Source organism: Octodon degus, unplaced genomic scaffold (assembly GCF_000260255.1).
Source record: "Octodon degus isolate 3935 unplaced genomic scaffold, OctDeg1.0 scaffold00056, whole genome shotgun sequence".
In the NCBI taxonomy this organism is placed as follows: domain Eukaryota; kingdom Metazoa; phylum Chordata; class Mammalia; order Rodentia; family Octodontidae; genus Octodon; species Octodon degus.
In genome coordinates, this window is record NW_004524632.1 from 12,731,413 (window position 1) to 12,737,817 (window position 6,405).

The following is a 6,405-nucleotide window of genomic DNA, read 5'->3' on the forward strand; positions in this document are numbered from 1 at the left end:
AGTGACCATTTTTTCCTTTGAAGAAGCTGGTTGGTCATGAATTTCTGGGTTCGAATAGTTACTGTGTCATTCATGATGGCAACAGAGCCTCAGATAGCCTGGGAGGAAAAAAGCCTGAATATCTCTTTGAATCTGCTTCATGCATTTGATTTATTTTCTATATTTCTCATTCAAGGTTTCTTTCCATCATTTTTGTATTGTCCTCTATTTTTTTTTTTTGTTATTAGTGTCTTCTTTAGAAACACTTAATAATTCTTTCATTATACTTGCCATTTCTTTCTTTTTTTCACTTGTGAGATTCTTTTTTCTTTTTCTGGGAAAAAATTATGAATTTAGAATTAGCCAGCTGGACCCAGTTTAGATGATCCCAATTTTGTTGGCAACATCTAATGCATCATAATCAGGAGCTAGTCAAACATGCCTTCTTCTCTCCATCAGGCTTATTAGGTTATTGACCTTGGCAACATTGATGAAGTGGAGCTTCCTTACAGCTTATTTGATTTGGTGCTTATTGGCTTTGACATCCACAATGAACATGAGTGTGTTGTCTTTGGTCTTTTTCATGGCTGACTGTGGTCAGGGGGAACTTGATGATGGCATAGTGGTCAAGATTGTTTCTCCTGGGGAGTGCTCTTCTAGGGATATCTGGACTGCCTCCGGAGCTGCAGCATCTTGGGGTGTCAGAAGGTGGGTGACATTCATATCTTCTTTTTGTGGCTGTGGATGCCTTTTAGCATGGCCTTCTTGGCCTTCAAAGCTTTTGCTTTGGCTTCAGCTTTGGGAAGGGTGGGAGCTTCTTTCTTTGCCTTCAGTACCATCTTGGTAAAAAGGCTCTCTCAATTTTGTGATTTTATTTCTGATCTGAATTCCTCTATAGCCTTCTTCAGTTGTTTCTTTACTTCAGATGTTATTATTTCAGATATTTCAGGTGCATGACTTCCAATTTCTTCCATGTTAGTGTCTCTTGCATTTGTTCTGGGTAGGCTTGGGGCCTGAAATTGCATTTTGCTCCTTCTCTTTGTCATTTCGTGTTTCAGAGAGAACTCTTTATTTTGATTTCTGTGATAGTTTTTTTGTGAAAGTTTGATAGTAGTTAGCTATATCACTGTGAAAAGAGCCTCTCTGTAAAGACTCTGTTCTTTAGGTATCTCTTCTGAGTCAGAGATTCTTGTGTGTGCCCCAAGATTTTGCCCTATTAATTGAGAGTAAGATACTGGTTTCTGTTTCATGCTGGCCTCTGTCCTTTGGTATAGGGCTTTGGTGAGGTTATTACCTAGGCATTTCCTGATATTATTACCCAAGAGAGAACATATGGTTAAAGCAGATATGGTTTTCTATTTACAGTAATATAATTAGCAACACTAATAATGGGTAGTGATATTTAGCAATTGACAAACTTTTTTAACTAATGGATTTGTATTTTAGACCATAAGAGCAAACATTAAGGCTATATAGCTAAGCAGATATTAAATTGGGAATTTGTATTAAAATTAGTTCCCTTAAGTTCTGTTTGATCAGCTCCCCTTGATGTACTTGGAGTCTTCCAGACAGACTAGTTCACCCTAGTTATCTGTTGCCACTTCTGTCTTGAGAATATGCTCCCATAGATCTGGGTCTAGATCTGGACCTCACTGGGCCTAGCAGTATGTAACAGCTCACCAGGTAGGCATCTACCGAACTCAAACTAAACAAGCCAGGCCTGGCTTAGGTCTGGCTGCTGTGCTTAGCTTCTTCCAGCTGCGGCCCAATGGAAGTGAATCCACTGTGCCCCACAGGCTAGATGTTCTGCTTCTGTTTTAGCTCACTGGATTTCTCTGCTGAGGGTTCTGCTGCCTGGTCCCAAATGAGCCTCTCCATTTTTTTTTTTTTAATCTTGTTGATTCAGTTTTGGTAATCTACCTATCTAGGAATCTGTTCATTACTTCTGTGCTTTCCATTCTGTGAGAATAAAGATTTTTAAAATAGCTATTGATGATCTTCTGAATACAGGATCTGTAGTAATTTGACCCTTTTCAATACTTACTGCTTGAATTTGAGTTTTTTCTTTCTTCTTTTTATGAGTTTCACTAGTGGTTTATCAACTTTATTTAATCTTTCAAAGAACCAGCTGTTTGAATCATTAATTCTTTGTATTGTTTTCATTGTCTCAATTGCATTAATTTCTGTTCTTTACATCTTTGGGCTTTGGGCTTGGTTTGCTCCTCTTTTTCCAGAAGCTTTAGAAGCAGCATTAGGGTGTTTATTTGTGCTCATTTAGTTTTCCTAATGTGTGAGTTCAACACTATAAATTTTCCTCTGAGAACTGCTTTCATTGCATCCCACAAATTCCAGTAAGTTGTGTTTCGGTTTTCTTTCTTTCTTTTTTGTATTTTAGGGAAGGGTCTACAGGGTGTTCAGGGTCTCACTACTAGATTGGACTCAGTGATTAGCTTGTTTATAGCCTCCCAAGAGCTGGGATTACAGGCTCCTATTACCATGCCCAGTCTCAATTGCTGTCTCATTGTACCCCGGGGTCAGGGCTTGCATGGCAGGCCTGGGGATCGAACCCCAGGCCTCTGCATCTCCTTGCAAATCTGCTGAGCTATTTGGCTGGCTCCTATGTGTTTCAGTTTTCATTGGCTTGTAGATATTGTTTAATTTCATCTGTAACCCATTGTTTGCTGAGGAGGGTGTTATTTAATCTCTGTGTGATTATATTTTTTTTCTTTGTCATTAATTTCTAGTTTCACTGCACTGTGGTCAGATAACATGCATGATGACTGTTTTCTTGCATTTACCTAAGTATGATCTATGGACTAGTATGTGGTCTATTTTAGGGAGTGTCCCATGTGCAGCTGAAAAGAATGTGTGTTCACATGTTGGGTAGAACACTTTGTAAATGTCTACTAAGTCTGTTTTTTCAAAGGTTTGGTTCAGTTCTGCTACCTCTTTGCTAATTTTTTTGTCTACTTGACCTATCTTTTTGAGATAAGGGGGTGTTAAAGTCCCCTGTTAAGATTGTGTTGATTATTAGATTTTCCATGTCCATTAAAATTTGGCTTATATATTTGGGCACTGCCATATTTGGTGCATACATATTTATGACTGCTATCTCTTCCACTGGAAATTTTCCCATAACAAATACGTAGTGACCTTCTTTATTGTGTTGGATCATTCTTGGTTTGAAGTTCAGATTGGACCAGGACAAACAGCAGAAGTGAGGCAGCTGTTCTGCTTGGGCCACTGGGTGGCGGTGGCAGCAGCGATGACCGTGACTGAAGCTGAGGTGGTGATGGTGGCCAGAGCAGACACTGTCCTTGGGGAGCAGCAGCAGGGTCCATGGCCCTCACAGTGCTGTGGAGAGGCCAGCTGGGCACGACAAGGGCAGCTGTGCCATGGGGGGTCATTGTGCTTCTCAGTGTTCAGGAATAGCTCCAGAAGAGAGGTGAGACTGAGCCAGAGAACTAGGTTACTTCAGCGTGGAAGACTCCCCTCCCCCGTGCTTCAGGCTGCAGAGCACTGAGTATTCTTAGAATGGAAGCCATCACCATATATGACTTCAAAGCTACTGCAGACTATTAGCTGAGCTTCAAAAAGGGGGACATCCTCAAGGTACTGAATGAAGAATGTGATCAGAATTAGTACAAGATAGAGCTCAATGGGAAGGATGGCTTCATCCCCAAGAACTACATAGAGATGAAACCACACCCATTTTTTGGGCAAAATTCCCAGAGCCAAAGCAGAAGAAATGCTGAGCAAACAGTGGCATGATGGGGCCTTTCTAATCAGGGAGAGTGAGAGTGCTCCTGAGGACTTCTCCCTACCAAGTTTGGAAATGATGTATAGTACTCCGAGGTGCTCTGCAATGGAGCTGGAAAGATTTCCTCTGGGTGGTTAAGTTCAATCCCTTGAATGAGCTGGTAGATTACCACAGATTGACATCTGTGTCCAGAAATCAGCAGATATTCCTGTGGGACATAGAACAGGTGCCACAGTAGCCAACATATGTCCAGGCCCTCTTTGACTTTGACCCCCAAGAGTATGGTGAGCTGGGATTCCACCAGGGAGACTTCATCCATGTCATGGATAACTCAGAACCCAACTGGTGGAGGGGGGATTGCCACAGGCAGACAGGCATGTTTCCCCACAACTATGTCACCCCTTTGAATGGGAACGTCTAAGAACCAGAGTATTTAAAGAAAGTGAAGGGCAAGTCAAATAGCTAAGTGGATTAAAGCACCTGCAGCAGGCGCAAGGGTCAGGGGTTCGATCCCCAGGACTGCCATGCCAGCTACACGCCCCCACCCCGGAGTGGGCTGAGATGGCAATTGAGACTGGGCGTGGTGGTGTGTGCCTATAATCCCAGCTCTTGGGAGGCTGTAAACAGACAGATCACTATGAGTCCAATCTAGTAGTGAGACCCTGAACACCCTGTTGACCCTTCCCTAAAATACAAAACAAACAAACAAACAAACAAACAAACAAAAAACCAAAGTGAAAAATTGAAAACAGAAAAGAATTACACCCACAAGCTGCCTCTAAACAGCAGCCTGTCAGGCGCTCTGAATATCTGCCTGGTCACACTGGTGACCTCACTTTTGTTGGAAATTTTTTTTGGGGGGAGGTGGGTGGGGTTGGATATCAGAATTCCAAAATTAACCTATTGAGTTTTTTATTTTATTTTATTTATTTATTTATTTATATGTGTGTGTGTGTGTGTGTGTGTGTGTGGCCAGCTCAGCCCACCAGGGGGCGGGGCTGGCTGGCATGTGGTGCTGGGGGATTGAACCAGGGTCTCTGTACTTTGCTAAACTTGTTCTAAGTAGGTGCTTTAGACCACTGAGCCATCTCACCAGCCCCGAGTTTTTTTAATTACAGATTCTCCACACTGCTCCCATTTCCCTCCTGTGTCCTTTTTCTCCTTCAGTGCATGACATTTAAGACCACATACAGTCCCAACTGATGCGAATAATAAAAGAAAAGAAACCAAGTGGGCTGGTATTTTCTGTATGCAAAATGTCTGTTTTAGTGGAAATGACTGAAAGAGCAGCTGTCTCCCTGTTTCTCATATATACACACGGAAGGAGCAGGCCAGGGGGCCTGGGCACCTCTGCAGGAGGAAGATGCTATGGTTCCCGGGGAGTGCCTCCACCCACTTCATTCCCCTCCAGATATAGTTTTTTTCACAGTGCCTTTTTCCTCATTTTCAAAGGTTTCTTATGAGCAGCGTTCTTTATTTTGTTTTAAACTAAGTTAAAGACAGTCCAGAGTTTTTCATCCAATTTGTCTCCTACTCTGTGTAAATATTTTTCCCTCATGGAAAAGGAAAACAGGGTAGAGAAAGGAGACAGCAAAAAGTAGAGGGAATGGGTAATCATCTCTCTGTCCTAAACCAGAAATCTTTGCAGGCTCAACTGTAATATTTGTAAACCCCACCCCCAAAGGTGAAGGGATCTGTCTGTGAGGCTGGCAGAGTCTTTGACCTCCAGGTCTCAGGTGTGACCTGCTTCTCTTGTCCCGAGACCCTGGAAGCTAGCAAGTTGCCAGAGGGAAAGGTGGCTGCTAACTGCCCTCCTTAGCTGTTCCAGTCTGTATTCCCACACTGGGTGGGAATTAAAGTACTTGCTTTTCATTTTTCTTGCTCTTAAAATGAGGTCCTGGTTTTCACCTGAGTCCCCTAACCTGCAGGGTGAGCACTGGGACAGCAGCCAGGAAGAGCAGCACTGTCCATCTATTTGCTGTGGGCTGCAAGCAGTTGCTCCCACCATGTCCTGCGCAGCAGGGAGAGTTGGGGAGGCCAAGACTGCAGAGTGCTTTGTCAGTCTTCTGTCAGATTTTGGCCTAATGTAATGTGCCTGTAAACTGTTCTCCCTCAGCCCACCTCCCTACACAAAACAAGTCCACTTCCATTTTTCTCCCTGGAAGTTAGTGGCAGTCTTGGGCCTTTGAGTTCTGATGGTTTGGCAGCGTCTTCCTAGACTCTGGTTATGGAGGTGAACTCAACCTGGAGCATCCAAGGCCAGATTTTTCCTGCCTTACCTGGCTTCCTCTTATCCTGCTCCTCCTTTCTTCACTGATGATAAAGAAATCTCTGGCATTTTACACCTGGACCATTTGATTGTTTTATTTTGGAATTGGTGTATATCATGAAGCCTTGCTGAACTAAATTTTGTGTGTATACATTTTTAAAAAATCAGTGTTTACATAAAATTACCTATGTATTTAATCCTTTAACTACAGCTAGCATTTGGTAGGTAGTGATTAACTGTGAATAATAAACCTACAATGAATTCTTGTGAATAAATATTTTTTGAATTCTTCAAAAAAATGAAGTTCAGATTGTCTGTGAGGCTGGGGAGATAGCTCAGTGGCATAAGGGCTTGCCTGTAAAGCACAAGGTCCTGAGTTCGATCCGTGGTACCAAAA

The 6,405-nt window shown here is 42.6% G+C and overlaps 1 pseudogene; it reads left to right on the forward strand.

Moving 5' to 3' along the window:
- Positions 1–3,513: 3,513 nt before the first annotated feature.
- Positions 3,514–4,160, forward strand: LOC101567629 (annotated as a pseudogene).
- Positions 4,161–6,405: the final 2,245 nt, after the last annotated feature.